This window comes from Girardinichthys multiradiatus, chromosome 1 (assembly GCF_021462225.1).
Source record: "Girardinichthys multiradiatus isolate DD_20200921_A chromosome 1, DD_fGirMul_XY1, whole genome shotgun sequence".
Taxonomy (NCBI): Eukaryota; Metazoa; Chordata; class Actinopteri; order Cyprinodontiformes; family Goodeidae; genus Girardinichthys; species Girardinichthys multiradiatus.
Genome location: NC_061794.1, coordinates 30301207 through 30317511, shown reverse-complemented (window position 1 = coordinate 30317511; position 16305 = coordinate 30301207). Strand labels below are relative to the sequence as shown.

General features: G+C 42.1%; 1 protein-coding gene across 4 annotated transcripts in view; it reads right to left on the bottom strand.

The window, feature by feature from the left end:
- Positions 1-9529, bottom strand: part of zbtb46 (zinc finger and BTB domain containing 46) — a 97556-nt gene extending 88027 nt beyond the window's left edge. For all 4 annotated transcript variants that reach the window (XM_047345768.1, XM_047345686.1, XM_047345622.1 and 1 more), the window contains exon 1: positions 9285-9529. The gene's annotated coding sequence lies outside the window, so the exon portion shown is untranslated. The remainder of the gene's footprint in view (positions 1-9284) is intronic.
- Between the last annotated feature and the right edge of the window lie 6776 nt (positions 9530-16305).

Here is a 16305-nt window from a genome sequence, read left to right as displayed (position 1 = left end):
CGCCGAGGACGGCTCCTTCCTACATCAGCTTCTGTGAGGACAGCTGTGTACCATCATGCACCAGGGTGAGTTACAACAACGACAAACCCTGGTTCACAGCTAAACTTAGAAGGTTAAGACTGGATAAGGAAAAGGCCTTCAAGAGTGGGGACAAAGACATATACAGAGAGGCAAAGTACAAGTTTGGCAAGGCAGTGAAAGAGGCCAAACGACTGTACTCTGAGAAGCTCCAAAACCAGTTCTCAGCCAACGACTCTGCGTCTGTCTGGAAAGGGCTCAAGCAAATCACCAACTACAAGCCGAAAGCCCCCCACTCCATCAACGACCGACGCCTCGCCAACGACCTGAACGAGTTCTACTGCCGCTTTGAAAGACAAAGGGACAGTCCTGCAACCATCTCCCACGACGCCCCCCAACAGCTGCAGCCACAATCCACCACCCCCACCTCTCCAACCTCAAGAGGGGTCTTGGCACCTCCAACCCCCACCCTGAAGTTCCCCCCCACCAGCCCCCTACCCACGCCGAGGACGGCTCTTTCCATCCAGGAGAGGGACGTCAACAAACTCTTCAGGAGACAGAACCCCCGGAAAGCTGCTGGTCCGGATTCTGTCTCACCAGCCAGCCTGAAGCACTGCGCTGATCAGCTGTCTCCAGTCTTCACAGACATTTTTAACACCTCACTGGAGACATGTCATGTGCCAGCCTGCTTCAAGTTCTCCACCATCGTCCCTGTTCCCAAGAAGCCAAGGACCACAGGGCTTAATGACTTCAGACCCGTCGCCCTGACCTCTGTGGTGATGAAGTCCTTTGAGCGCCTTGTGCTCTCACACCTAAAAGACATCACCGACCCCCTCCTTGACCCCCTGCAGTTTGCCTACAGAGCCAACAGGTCTGTAGATGATGCAGTCAACCTAGCCCTTCACTTCATCCTCCGGCACCTGGACTCCACAGGAACCTACGCCAGGATCCTGTTTGTGGATTTCAGCTCTGCCTTCAACACCATCGTCCCAGTTCTGCTACAGGAGAAGCTCTCCCAGCTGAGTGTGCCCGACTCCACCTGCAGGTGGATCACTGACTTCCTGTCTGACAGGAAGCAGCGCGTGAGGCTGGGGAAGCACGTCTCTGACTCCCTGACCATCAGCACCGGTTCCCCCCAAGGCTGTGTTCTCTCTCCTCTGCTCTTCTCCCTGTACACCAACAGCTGCACCTCCAGTCACCAGTCTGTCAAGCTTCTGAAGTTTGCGGACGACACCACCCTGATCGGACTCATCTCTGATGGTGACGAGTCTGCGTACAGATGGGAGGTGGACCATCTGTTGGACTGGTGCAGCCAGAACAACCTTGAGCTCAACGCTCTAAAGACAGTGGAGATGGTTGTGGACTTCAGGCAGAACCCAGTCCCACCTGCCCCCATCACCCTCTGTGACTCCACAATTGACACTGTGGAATCTTTCCGCTTCCTGGGAACCATCATCTCCCAGGATCTCAAGTGGGAGCCAAACATCAGCTCCCTCATCAAGAAAGCCCAGCAGAGGATGTTCTTCCTGCGGCAGCTGAAGAAATTCAACCTGCCAAAGACTATGATGGTGCACTTCTACACAGCCATCATTGAGTCCATCCTCACCTCCTCCATCACCATCTGGTACGCCGCTGCTACAGCCAAGGATAAGGGCAGGCTGCAGCGTGTCATTCGGTCTGCTGAGAAGGTGATTGGCTGCAGTCTACTGTCGCTCCAGGAACTGTACACCTCCAGGACCCTGAAGCGGGCAGGGAAGATTCTGGCTGATCCCTCCCACCCCGGTCACAGACTCTTTGAGACTCTCCCCTCTGGCAGGAGGCTGCGGTCCATCCGGACCAAAACCTCACGCCACAAGAACAGTTTTTTCCCATCTGCCACCAGCCTGGTTAACAAAGCCCGGAAACCACCCTGACACTGTCCCTTTCCCCCACACCCCCCTTTTTTTGCTGACAGGACACTTGTAACTTGTAACTCTATGAGTTACATTAACGCTCAGCTTGGACTCCTGCTTTACTTGCACAATGATCACCTGCACTGTTGTATTGCTCTTGCATCTTATACTGCTCTATATTTACTCTCACTCACTTAAAACTGTGCACATATATTTATATTATATTGTAGATATGTTTATACTGTTTAATTTGTACTGTATTGCACCGACTACGCCAAAACAAATTCCTTGTATGTCCAAAAACGTACTTGGCAATAAAGCTTTTCTGATTCTGATTCTGATTCTAGTGCACCTACTTTTTTGTTGAGTACAGAAATATTTGGTCATTTTCTTTCTGTTAAAGAAAAACAACCTCTTGAATGTTTTGAGCCCTAGAAAATACATATTATTCAAAACTGGACCTTACAAAATCACAGGAAGTATAATAACATGGTTAAATATGAACAAAAAAATCTAACTGAGAAAATATATGTTAAGACTCTGGGATACTTCACCCCAATTCCCATATGTCCATGTGTTTATTATTTCAGACTTATCTGGATCATTGACAACTGTGGTTCTGATCGCTGCTTGGGCCTTAACATATGAGAGCTTCTGACTTCTGATCCAGCTAAAATAACTGAATGACCTCCTTATGGGAAATTGTATTTACTAACTCCATTTCCTTAGACTAATAGATAATAGAAAAATACTTTAAATTAGATGTCAAAATGTCACGGGCATGAATTGAAGCAAGTTCACTATAAAGCGTCCCTAAAAATTCAGATATGATAGGACCAAACTAAAAAAAATAATAAATGGCGCAAGGTTAAAATGACCAGCCCCCATATGTCACATTATAACAAAATATGTGCAAATGAACCCCTGTGATCACTTGCAAAGTTGCAGTTTTGTTGAAAAAAAAAAGTAAAGTATTTCTGATGACTCATGGTGTCACTTAGCTTTGCATGAAGATATAAAGATGGAGTGGCATTAGGAGAAAAAGCTCCCTACTCCACATTCCAAAAGTAAAAGGAAGAATACACACTATGCAGAAAATATGCGGAAAAGTTAAATCCCACATCTATTTTCTGAGGAATGTGCAATCCAAAAGTTGTTTTACAATATCAACAACTCAAAAAGGAGAAGAAGAGCAACTATTGTTTAAAAAAAACATTATTTTTCAACTATTCCTTTTAGCTTTCATTTTTTTCAGCAGCAAAATTACATGTTAGATTCCTGAATTTGAAAAACAAAGTGAAGCTGTAAATTACTTTTTAATGTAAAGGAAAAGAAGAAAGGAGGATTATTATTGTCACTTGCATTATTTTGTATAGATGAGTGCAGGCATAAAAACACACAAATACACACAAACCTATAAATTATTCATACATATGAGAGTGTATCTATAGATGCGGTCTGGGGGGGGGATGAGCATGTCAGATAGGTGAATACACACACACACACATCCCCCACAGCACCCATGTAACCCCATGGCGATTAGAAACACCTGTATTCAGAGCTGCACAATGAGCTACAGCGGCAGTTAAACCTTGGAAGTTATTGGATGTGTGGGGGGTAGAGAAGGTTCAGACCTGGGGCTTAACATGTGTCGCGAAACAAATACCTGCAACGCAACGGAGCGACGGCGTTGTTAGAAAGCACCAGCATGTCTTAAGATGAAGGTAAATGGTTCAATTTGCAGATGTTAGCCAAACAGGTGTTCTCATTAACAAGTGAGCCCTGAGGGGCGATCCAGATGAGAGAGCCGACAGACACACAGGTGAATACAGGTTGTTTATTGGAACAAAAGGGTGTTTGTAGAGCTTTTGTCCTTTTTTATTTTGAGGATAAGGTATAGTGACTTGAAAAAGTTAATACACCTCACACTCATACAATTCTTCATGCAAACTTTAATTTATTTTCTTGGAATTCTCTGTGTGATGAACCAACACAATTGCATGATGCAGTACTGTCACAAAGAAGGAAAATAATACTGAGTTTTCATCTTTTGGGACAAATAAAAAAAAAAAAAACTGTCTTGCATTTGTGTTCAGAACCACTGAGTCAATACGGTGAGGAATCATATTTTACTGCAGTTACAGTTGCAAGGTGTTTATTGGTATGGACTTTGACTGGCCCATTCTGAGACTGAATATGCTTTAATCTAGGACTTTCCATTGAAGCTCTGGCTTTATGTTTCTTGCCTCTGTCCTTTAACATGTTTTCTTCCAGCATTGCTCTGTGTTTACTACATCCATCTCACCAACTCTGACCAGCTTCCCTGTCCCTGCTGAAGGCAAGCCTTCCCACAGCATGATGCTGCCCACAATGTGTTTCACCATAAGGGAGATGTATTCAAAGTGATGTGCAGTAGTTTTTTCATAACAAAAAGTTACATTTTGGTATCATCTGAAAAGTGCACCTTCTTTTAACCTTCTTTTTCTTTGTTTTCCTAAAATGGCTTGTGACAAATGGTGAGTTGCTTTTTTATGACTTTCTTTCAACAATGATTTTCTTCTTCTGTTTATTAAAAAAGGCCTGGTGTTTGAAGTGAGATTAAAATAAACAAAGGTGGAGCTTATTTACTAATTGGTAGAACTGGATATTATATTGGTGTATCAGCATAAAGGAAAGTGAATGCAAATGCTTGACACACGTTTTAGATTTTAAGTTGTAAAAAATGCTAAAAACTGAATAATATTCTTTCCACATCACAAATATGTGATAGTTTGCGTTCGTCTATCACTTAAAATCCCAATGAAATTCATTCAAGTTTGTGGCTGACATAATGTTATAATGCTGAAGTGGTGTGAATGCTTTTGCAAGGCACTGAATTTGCTTTATGGATTGAAACACAAGCGTGCAGTGAGGGCGCTGCAACCCCCGGGTTTGCGTGGCTGAAGGCTAAAGCCGACTAACCTGCAACCACACAGTTCAGTTTACAACTTGCTTGCGATCACTAAGCGCCACCTACACAACAGCAAGCTCTCACACTCACACAGTGAGAGGCAGGTGTCGAGCTTCAAACTTGTCTAGCACTCAAACCAAGCCGCTCCGTCTAAATTCCTGTGTCTTTTCTTCAGCGTCACTACGCCACCTTTGTTGCCCACAAACTTGACACTGTGTGTGCAGATAAAGTCCAGCGTAACTATTACCTATTATTATTGCCTTCAACAAGCACCGCATGCAACTTTGGCTTCAGCAATGCAAAAAGAGAACAAAGCGATTTTAACCAGCTAATATTGCTTAATCAACTTTCAACCTTACTCCATTCATGATGGAAAAGACAAGAGCAGAGCGCTTCCATTCCTGTTCTGCAATCCCACGAGCACACGTGCAGCTAATATATTTTTTTCCCATCTTTTGGCCGATCTCGCCTACACTCCTCCTCCACTCATCCTTGAAGCTGTTGTCTTGGTCTGTGTTGCATTTTTCTCTGTGGAACACACAGATGGAGGTGCAGACACAGATGCACACACATGCACCACTGTTCTCCTCTAAAAAGACAGCACTACATGACCCCACCTGGGAGAGCAACCTCCAAGGAGCAGCAGTATGGGGGGGGGGGGGGGGGGGGGGCAAGGAAACAAAGCAATCCGAAAGATGTCAGGTCTTTAAAGTGACAGCGTGCCATGAGAGTTTAGTTGTTCTAATGCTATTTGGATTCCAAGCATTAAAAGCAGATCATTGAGCTTTATCCTGCTCATGACAATACGCATGTACATACACACTCACACAGGGGAATGCACAGGGAAACAAGCCAATGGTAATTGAATAACAGAATAAAGGACTTTGCAGGGTTTATCATATCAAGTGCCAACCCTTAACTCAGTAGTTGAAAGGACAAAACAGCCAGACAAATCCACAGAAGGCTAAGACAATTTGGAAAAATGGCTTGATGGTCTCCTAATCCCAGAGATCTAGTAAGCAACTGTCCAACAAAAGGAAAAGGCCTAGATCTCACAGCTGTACACTAGTTACGGCTGCCAAAAGAGTGCACGTTAAACAGCGGAAGAAAAAACAGCTTAGTGGAACTGTACAGACGCTTCAGAATAACTGGAAATCTATTTACAGCACAAGGAAGGAAAAACTTCCCAATGTTGTAAGCTCAAGTATGTAGTTTATGTTCAAAATCTAAGAATAAATCGGTTCATGTTAAATTTAATAAAAGTATAAATGAACGAGTTTGGATTTTTTTTTTTTAAATGTCACCACACTTCCAATTCTCATTCTTCTGGAGTGAGACTCAAGCTTTTCCTTTATTTCTCACACAGTGCCTCTTTTTGATTGCTCACTCTAAACACAGCAGCTATCTTTTTGCAACAGACAGCTACCCACATCTATGAAGGATTTATTATCACTAGGTATGCAGGCTCACAACCATTAGCAACGTTTAACAAGAGAAAAAGGGCCAATCAGAGAAAGCAACCTTTATAAGAGTAAACTGGAAACAGAGGAACAAAGTTGGTAAACGGGTTGTAAGACTCCTTATCAAAGAAAGAGTATGTTGTCAGCATTATACCAATCAGTGGATTATCAGTGTGTACAATGGGTTTTTAATTTAGTTTTATGTTTGTTTTGATCAGGTTCAAACCAGTAAGCCCAGTTGTGTGTTAGATATGACAAGTATCACATTTGACTTGATGACATCACAAGAGGCACAAGACACAAACTCATCAGCTGACCTTATAAAAAATGTTGGTGAACAAGCACCTGTTTAATGATTTCTGTATATATTCTGATATATTCAAATTGCATTTCAGTATCAAGGGGGTTCCGCCTTACATGCTTAAGCCACAGCTTGACTCCAAAGACCCCAAAACCACTGAATGAAGCTAAACTAAAACATTACAAGGACAATGATAATTTCCAGACATTAAACTGTTATAAATCTGTAAATGTTTCTGTTTCAATTTTTCTAGCTGATTGGTTTTCATGTATAATTGCAACTCATAAAGTGTGTACATGATGTACTCTGTTTGCACCACAATAAACATTTACATGATTTGTGAGTACATTGGCACTGCAAGCTGTCTGAACTCGCGCTGTTTTAGCTGTCTGGTGTTGAATGGGATGATGATGATTGTAAAGGTTGTACATGCATGTTGGCCTAACTAGTAAGCTTGGGCTCAGCACAAGTTGAATGGCTGGTGATCATTTTTAACACAGGCAATGGGTGATACAGCTGTTCTACAGGAAACATCTTGGGAATGATTTTAATAGAACTTATGAGCTAGACTGTAATATATTAAAACTAAAGATCCACCAATCAGGCTTTTCTAGGCTAATACTGATTTCCAACATGAAACGTGGTCTGCCAATAACAGAACTACTACATCTTTCATAGGTATAATATTATGAAGTAAATAGAAAATAAAGGAGTTACAAGATCATCTTTATTTGGTGCATTTAATCAATAAGAAAAATAAAATAAAATTTCTGATTTTCCAGTATTTAACCTGCCTGTCATCAATTAGAGCCGGTCATGGAAAAATTTACAAATTGTGATCTTTGTCCAATTGATTGATGCATCTCTGTTAATCACAACTTGGTTGAAAATGATTGATGAAGATCTTCGTTAATGAAATTGGGCCATTTTATTCCGCCCCGGTCCTCTACACAAACTGCTTTCCATGTGTTTTGTTGTAAATATTCCTGATCCATGCCTTCTCTCATGCAGCTCAGATGTTTTGCTACATACAACCGAATACAGATAAACATTATTTACTTGTAATAATTAAAAAATACAAATACAAATTGATAATGGCTATGATCAGTTGCCTTATGCCTTTTGTGATATCAACCAGAGGCATGCTTGTGTGGAAGCTCGCTCTTAGAAAGGGAGATTTATGACAGTAAAAAACATATTTTCAACAAAAGAGTGAAAAAATACAAAAATTGACCACGACGTGTTGTTATATAATGGACAAACTATATATAAAGTGATTTCAAATGACTTTATACAAATGTCTGGCTGTTAGTTTTAAAGATAAATAGATATTGGTAACAACCAAACTTTGTTAATTGTAACTGTAAGCTCCGCTCAAAACTTGGCACACCAGCTACACTTAATCTGTCAGCTCTATGCATTATGGTGAGCATTCACCTAGCTGTGGTTAGATTAATGCCTGACAGCCAGGCGGACTCTGACGTCCACATGCACAGCTTTTCAAACGAAGTGGGGTTGTTTCCCCGCTGTCACATGGTAGAAAATGGAGGAAGACGGACTGACCGGTTAGAGAGGACAGACACAGGCAGGAGAAACATTTGACACGACTCTCATAGGATCAGATGATGATCACCTCCTCAAACACTTCTCCAAATGAATAATATTAAAGATGCAAAAAATAAATCGCACGACAGCACTATATCTGCAAAGCAAAACCCTCCCTTCAAATCTGTATATTCTGATAAGTCTAAGGGGCTTGGCGTTGACGCAGCAAAATAAAATTAAAAAGTCCAGCTGGAGAAATTCCCCTTTTGGAGGTTAATTGCGGTAAAAGGGAGCTGGGTTCAACCCCCCTCTGTCTTTCAGACGCAAAGCGCTTTCATTCTGAATCCCCTCCAGACGTCTCTAAAGAGCATCACCCGTTTTGTTCCGTGGCACGATCACGATCATGGGTGCACAAGCCCCCCCCCCACTACCCCTCTCTCAGTATTACTGGAAATCAAAAGTTTGTAAAGATCACCTTCTTGTTCTGTCAAACACATACAGCTGCTGCGACAATAACTAACATGTCTTAAAGAGATTATAGCGGGTATGTAGCTCACATTTAAGCATATTTGCAAATTCGTTTGTAAACTTAAATTAAAAATAGATTTAAACAGTTATTTGTCATTTAAAATCAGTTGATTACACATGTGGAATAAAGTAGACTGCGATCAGTAATTTGAAACATCCAGCAAAAAGCATCACAGCGTCTCCAAAATATCAACACGCGCAGTGAGGCAGCTGGCTGTCACGTATGGAACAGGTAGGCGTACTTTACACACCCGCCTGCTCGATCGCTCGTCTGCGTTACATGTCGGAATATTCACTCAAGCTCCTGATCAACATGATGCTAATGGCATTGTGGAATAAAAACAGACAGGCCTTCAGTAAGAGTAGCCACAGTAGCCAAGAATTGTATTGTGTCATGTCTCCAACCTGTGCGCAGCGTCAGCAGCAACTATATCAGCTCTAGACGCGACCGCTCCGTGAGGCAGAAAACTAATTGTTGACATGACAGGGGGAAAAAAAAAAACACGGCTTCTGGATGCAACCCTGATAATGCCCCGATAGGTGGGCAGCGTGGCTTCAGGTGGTGGTTATAGGTAGGAAGTCAGACATACCTGTTACCCCATGGGGTCTGGGGTGGCCACCGTGTCGGTCCCTCGGAGTCCAATCTGCAGTGACAGCCCGAGGAAAGAAACTGGGGATGTCCAACGCGCCGGGTGCCGTCCCTCCTCTTCTCTGTGCGCTTTTTGTTAAGTGTTATTTCCCGATTTCTCCAACTCCCCTCTCCTCTTCCTCCACCAGCCCCTTGTTCGTTCTCTCTTTTCCTCCCCTGCTTTTCCGTGTCTTGGTATCAGGAGCCTCCCCCTCCTCTCCCTCCCCCTCTGTGCATGTCTATCTCTCCCTTCCTCTCTCCCTCTGTCTCTCTCGATCTCATCCCCACCCCCCCCCCCACCCCAACACACACACACACACACACACACACACACTTTCTCATAGTCAGGAAATGAGACAACGTAAACCCACACACCGTCCGTAGCCTTGGAAATATCGTTTCATCTCAGATAAGAAGCACTCATATCACACAACAACAACAACAATAAAAATAATAACAACAACAGCAATAATAATAATAACCGAGTCTTGAGAGTATTTTCCAATTTCTGCATCTGTTGCCATAGGACTCCTTAATGACTATTTCTTTACTGTAACTTGCACCCTCTAGTGGCCTTAACTGGAAAAAACTTTCAACAGAAAAAGCCTAACTCTTATAATGACAGTGGCTGGAAAACACCCCTCAGGGCCATGTGATTTGCAACACACAGGGCATTTTTTTTTATCCTAGCCAGAAATTTTGGGGTAATTCCATGTTGGGCTGACCTTTTCCTTTTAACAAAGGAAGGAGTTTCATCAAAGCATGTTTTTAGGTTTGGATGTTCGACACAGACGTGATTATTTGCACTTCCGGTTGTTATTTTTCAATATGAGGGTCTTCTCACAAGGTTTGGATCAGCATGGATATAAATGATCACATACTCGAAAGTAAACAGATCATTTCAATCACAACTCTTTTACTTGATTCCGACATTCCTTTCTCATGTAAAATCTCAAATCACTTTATTAGGTACACCTTGCTACTATTCAGTAAAGCCTGTCCAGAACTGCCTTACTTCTTTGTGTAATAGACTCAACAAGGTGACAGAAAGATTTCTCAAAGATTTTGATCCATATTGAGATGATAGCACCACGCAGTTGCTGCAGATATGTCAGCTGAGCATCATTGATGAAAATCTCATATTTCCAAGGTCTTTGTAATTGATGTGGACCTTTCTGACCACTTTTCTGTTATCTTTGAAAGCATCATTGGCTGAATTAGCCAAAGAGATATTATAAGAAAACACATTTTATAGGAAAGTTCAAATGAAACTTTTAAACAACTTTACTCTTCCACCTCCACTTTGTCCCATAACTCAGTAAATGAGCTAATAGATGACTTCCATTCTAAACATTTCAGTTGCATTGCTCCCATTAAGGTAAAAGTTGTCCCTGGTAAGAAGAGATTTCCGTGAAGAAATCTGGTTCATTCAGCCATTATCTTCCGTTTGCTGCCGGGTCAGGTTTGAGGGGGCAGCAGCCTGAATGAAGGAAGTCCAGATATCTCTTTCCACAGCCACCTCTTCCAGCTCTAATGTAAGAGCCCCAAGACATTCTGAGGTAAGCCGAGAGACATAGTCTCAACATGTCCTGGGTCTGGGTGCCTGTCGAGGTCTCCCCACAGTTGGACATGCCCGAAACACTTCCTGAGGGAGGCGTCTAGGGGCTATCCTTATCAAATGCCAAAACAATCTCAACTGGCTCCCCTCGATGTGGAAGAGCAGCAGTTCTACTATGATAGTGTGAAATAATGTGATAGTGTGAGAAGTTCAGCTATCCAGGATAGCTGAACTTCTCACACTATCTCTTAGGAAGAGCCCAGCTACCCTGTAGAGAAAACTCGTTTCAACCACCTGTGTCCACGATCTTAAGCTTTTGGTCGTTATCCAAAGTTTGTGATCATAGGTGAGGATAGGAATGTTGACAGACCAGTAAACAAAGAGCTTTGCCTTACAGCTCAGCTCTCTCTTCACCACAATGGACCGGTACAGAGTACGCAGTACTGTGGAAGCCGCACCAATCCTTCGGTCAATCTCATGCTCTCTTTGTTTATCACTCGTTAACAAGCCCTCAAGATACCTAAACTTCTCCACTTGAGGCAGCACCTCATCGCGTACCGGGAGAGGGCAGTCAACTCTTTTCTGACTGAGGATCATGGCCTCAGATTTGGAGGTGCTAATCTTCATCCCAGGCACTTCACACTCAGCTGCGAACCACTCCAGTGAGAGCCTGAGATCACCGCACAATGATGCTAACAGGACCACATCATCTGTAGATAGCAGAGAAAGAATGCCAAGATCACTAAAACTGACCCCTTCTGCCCTCTGACTGCACCAAGATATTCTGTCAATAAAGTTATATAGAAGATCAGTGACAATGGGCAGCCCTGGCGAAGTCCAACCCTCATCTTGAAGAGAATCTGAGGTTCGATAACTGACTGGACTCTCTTCTCCAGCACCACTAAATAGACCTTACCAAAAAAGCTCAACAGAAGTGGCGAAAGACTGTACTTACTGGACTAACTCTGATATCTATAAAGAGATATTTCACAGATATAACTTACAACCGAAGAATGCAAGGGAATCCTTCTTTTCTTAAATGATCAACACAAACATAAGTAACGCTCCTGCCTTGATTGCCACGGTTGACAAGTTACCAAACCCTCCTGTGTCTGTAGCATTTGAACTCCACTCCACCAGGACATTTACTTAATTCACTTCTTTACTGAAAAACAAAACTGAAAGGCAGTCTATACACGAAAATCAAGTCTGGTAGCAATGTTGTGCCCAAACAAAACAAATTTGTATGAAATAACTACAAACTGAACAACAAAAGCTTAGAATAACTTATACATCAATTAAACTTATCCTCCTTTTGTCTTGATATTTTATACACAGCTTTCTTTGAGAAAGTTTTTGCCCCTCATACCATCTGATTTGATTCAAATAAAAAATTCATTCCTTTTTTTCCGGCATTTTCCCCAAATCTTCTATTCATCAGTAAGATTATTGAAAAAGCTGTGTTTCAACAGTTAAATACCTTTCTAAAAATGACCAGCCACTTTGACGTTTTCCAGTCAGGTTCCCGTGTTTACCACAGCACTGAGACTAATGTTGTCAAGGTGTTCAATGACATCTGCATAAATGCAGACTGTGGAATAACCACAGAGCTGGTATTATTGGACCTCTTTGCAGCCTTTGACACTGTTGGCCATAGTATATTACTGAAGCAATTGAAGAACTGGGTCACACCTTCTGGTACAATACTTGACTGTTTTGAGTCTTTCTTGAAAGACGTCATATAATGTTGAGTTTTGCTGGACGAAACTGCAGGCAAGACTTCGGGATATGCATCATCAATTAAATATTTAATAATAGAATCTGGCAAACTTACAGCTGAGGTGATGAAACACAGGCAGGGTATTAGACAAGGAGAAGGTAGACAACAGTGACAAAGAGTGGGTAGTAGCCAGGAGGAACCAGTGGAGAACAATTAAAACCAGGGAGTATAAATGCTGAGGAAGGGTGGAGAATGGACAGAGTTATTTGGGGGGAATCAGGACAAGCTGTTGAGAGAGAGAGAGAGTATGCCAACTGAAGGAGGGAGGCTAATTAACACAGGTGAGCAGATAATACAGGGGACCAACAAAACATTTAAATGAACAGAAATAAGTAGCAAAGACCATAAACAGGGAGGAACCAGATCTACAAGGACATACAAACTAACATATCTAACAGAGGAATCCAAGAGAGTAATCTAAACACAAGGATGAAATGATCGATCTAAGCATTTACTGAAATAACAACTGAAGATCGTTAGAAGAGAAAACAGACTAGGAACTTCAAATGTGGGATTGCCCAAGGTTGCGACTTGTGGCCCCTCCTATTCAATATCTACATAGCTCCTCTGCAGAACATTTCCAGGATTAAATGACTAATATCCCAGCAGGATCTTAAAATAGCCCATCTGACTATCTTCTGTGAAGTCTTTCACATACAATTGTACTCAGTCTCCCAAAGTGAACATATTGCCAATGTTTCAAAGCATAAATGTACATGTTAGTTAGCTTCTTTTACTAAAAGCACTAAGCCTGGTCACTGGTCAATTAGCAAATTCTACTGGCTGATGAAACTGAAACTGGGTAACAATTAAGTTTGGCTCGATATTATTCCCCAACCCAACCACAACCAGCTTAAGAGGTAAATGGAACTTACCATTAGTAGTCACCAGTCCGTGTCCCAGTATGAACTAAACTGGACAACATTGAACCAGGAACAAGCAGTGGTGGCTACAAGTGAACCAGAAACAAGCACTGGTGGCCACCAGTACTTGTTCCTGGTTCATTGTTGTCTACTTTAGTTCATACTGGAAATTCTTAAAAACATCCCTCTGCCCTTCTGTTTTGAGAAGTTTTTGATCAAGCGAGTATCAATGTGCCTGAACATGAATCTTTTTGGCTGTTGTAACATATTAGCTCTAGATGACAGAAAATCAGTCAGTCAGTCATTTTCTACCACTTATTCCATAGTGGGTCGCGGGGAAGCTGGTGCCTATCTCCAGCAGACTATGGGCGAGAGGCGGGGTACACCCTGGACAGGTCGCCAGTCCATCGCAGGGCAACACACAAGCAACCATGCACACAATCATTCATACACCTAAGGGCAATTTAGAGTGACCAATTAACCTAACAGGCATGTCTTTGGACTGTGGGAGGAAGCCGGAGTACCCGGTGAGAACCCACGCATGCACGGGGAGAACATGCAAACTCGATGCAGAAAGACCCCTGACCTTCTTGCTGCAAGGCAACAGTGCTACCAACTGTGCCACCGTGCAGCCATCTTGCAAATAAATCATACCAAACAGTGGTTCAACTACCACTGTTATTACTTGGGGTAATTTGGTATGATTTATCTTGCAAATAAATCATACCAAATTACCCCAAGTAATAACAGTGGTAGTTGAACCAGAGTATAGAGAGCCATGGTTAATTTCAAGCTTACTAAAATGTACTATAAATATATCCAAAGTAAATATGGCAGAAGTATAGAAATATACTCTAACATTATTAATACTGATGCATCAGTTCCATAATACAGTAGCTTGTTCCTTGTAGAGAATAAAGTCTATCAGTTTATCTATTTAACTATACCCAGGGTTTAAATCCAGGAGATCTCAATTTAAACGTCAGGCATTTCTAATATGTCTTGGCATAAATGTGATGGATCACAAGATCGTCAGAGAAGCCAAATCAGGAAAGACATGTAAAGTCCCATTTGTATTTCAGAAGTGTTTTTTTTTTTTCTTTGTGCCATTTTTCAGTGGCTTGTGTTAAAGTTTTACAGGAAATCCCAGACATTCTCCTCGCATACAGTATGTTCATGTATTGGTTTTCATGTGGCCATTGCTGCAGCACCCCCATCCCCCCACCACCACCCACTAGACAGGCTTGACCATACTATGTTGTTCTAACAAAGCGTCCCAAATACATAAAATAACATCTTAAATGTAAACACAAAAAACTGACTAGAAAATTAAGTCCTTAATAATAGTGAAATCTTAGCATAAAAATACAAATTTGGACACATTTCAAGTCTAAATATTTATTGAGAAATTACTGAGACTTCAAATACTTATATTTACAATATAAATTAGTAAACATCATTTAAAATAGGCTATATAAAAGTTGTTAGTTTTTAAATTGGCAAATTTAGCACACAGAGTTAAGATCACATTTAGAGTAATTCATCACAGCTCATAGTTAGTAGTTGTTTCACACTATACAGACCTTTAGTTTACGTCTGATAGCTTAAGCTGAGTTATAACAGTGTTAGTTGTAGGAGCTGGTTTGTGTTTCAGAGTCAATGCATATGGTGAACTTTGTGTGTTAATGTGTTCAGTAATGAGGAACTGCATAGAGGCTTGTTTCTTGGGAAATAAGAATATATGGGCTGTAACCAGGAATCGTTGGAGATTTGAGGAAGTGGGAAACATTTATGGGGAAGAAAGCGGCTGGCACTGTAAAACATGTACTATGTGTGTGTCTGGTGTGTATGTGAGTCTGTGTGTGTAATGTGTGTGTATGTTGGGAGACAGTGATGTGTAGCTTGACACAGCAGGGGCGTTGAGCTCTGCCTCTATTAGGCCTGGTTGTTGGCAGCCGAGGGGCAGATAACAGAGAGTGTCAGGCCATGTGGATTACGGCTGCAGGGCTGCAATGCCCCAACGTGGCTCGCTCACACATACACACACAAGTACACTTCCAAGCAGGGTCTGCAAACACAATCCCTTTCTGAAACAAGCTGCTTTACTCAAAGCTGTGGTCCCTTGTGCCAACAGGGCTTTCCAATCCGCCTGACACGAAAAAAGCACGACCCTGGTGCCTCCTCCTCCACGCCACTCCCCCCTGACTCTGCCACGCTCTCCCACTCTGCCAGCTCAAGGATGGGTTTAGGCAACATTAGGCCACTTACACATGTATTTTCCCCCAGGAACACTCATTGTGGAAATCCACACAGAGTGCCAATGTGAGGAAAAAAAAGGATTTTTGAATTAAAGTGCTTTTGTCCTGCGTGTGTGTGGTGTTTAAGCTCAGGACAAGCAACAGGTATGTTGTGAACCTATACTGTATAATTGTAGTTGGAATTTTACCATCACTTTTTCTGGGGCAGAAACAAATACATGATTTACATTTGTAATCCCAGAGACGTTTCTCTGTTGCTTTTTGAAATGCATAATCCTGTATCTATTTTGGGGCTCAGTGGGTAGTGAGTAGTTGTCTTGCAATTAGAAAGGTGTGGGTTTGATTCTGGCTTCCTCCCCTGCCACATATGATGTGCCCTTGGGTAAGGCACTTAACGTCAAGTTACACACTTCTGCATTCAGTGTATAAATGTGTGTGTGATTGTGAGTGCGTGTGGGTGAATGTGTACCCAGTGTAAAGTATTTTTAGTGGTGAGTATGACACAAGAAGTATTTTATTCTGTC